General features: G+C 48.8%; 1 non-coding gene across 1 annotated transcript; it reads left to right on the top strand.

Moving 5' to 3' along the window:
• Positions 1–162, top strand: LOC123614973 (U1 spliceosomal RNA). The gene has a single exon (XR_006722488.1). It is a non-coding gene; the product is annotated as a U1 spliceosomal RNA (small nuclear RNA).
• The last annotated feature ends 318 nt before the right edge of the window (positions 163–480 follow it).

The following is a 480-nucleotide window of genomic DNA, read 5'->3' as shown; positions in this document are numbered from 1 at the left end:
ATACTTATCTGGCAGGGGAGATACCATGGTCACGAAGGTGGTTTTCCCAGGGAGAGGCTTATGCATTGCACTCCAGATGTGCTGACCCCTGCGATTTCCCCAAATGTGGGAAACTCAACTGCATAATTTGTGGGGGGGGGAGTCCGTTCACACTATCCCCTAAAAAAAAAAAAAAAAAAAAGAATGGATTCTTCCCTTGAATGACAGCCCCACTGCTACTGCTACATCATCACCTTGCTGTAGAACATACCCCTCTGTTCTCTGGAACTTTGCCTATTCACAACTGCATGGTTCACACTCCCATGCTTCCCTCAGGGCCTCCCTTGAGGTCTTTGACCTTCCTGATGCTGAGGACTGATTGCCCAGAGGCTGCCACTGTTCTTATCACCCTAGCCTGCATACTCTGCCTGAATATCTTGATTTAGTCTTACCTCCTGTTAGGGTATTGCCTCCTGAGCCTTCCCCAGCACATAGGTTGTG

Source organism: Camelus bactrianus, chromosome 15 (genome assembly GCF_048773025.1).
Source record: "Camelus bactrianus isolate YW-2024 breed Bactrian camel chromosome 15, ASM4877302v1, whole genome shotgun sequence".
Taxonomy (NCBI): domain Eukaryota; kingdom Metazoa; phylum Chordata; class Mammalia; order Artiodactyla; family Camelidae; genus Camelus; species Camelus bactrianus.
The sequence above is the reverse complement of the archived record's forward strand: the minus strand, read 5'-3'. Positions and strand labels throughout refer to the sequence as shown.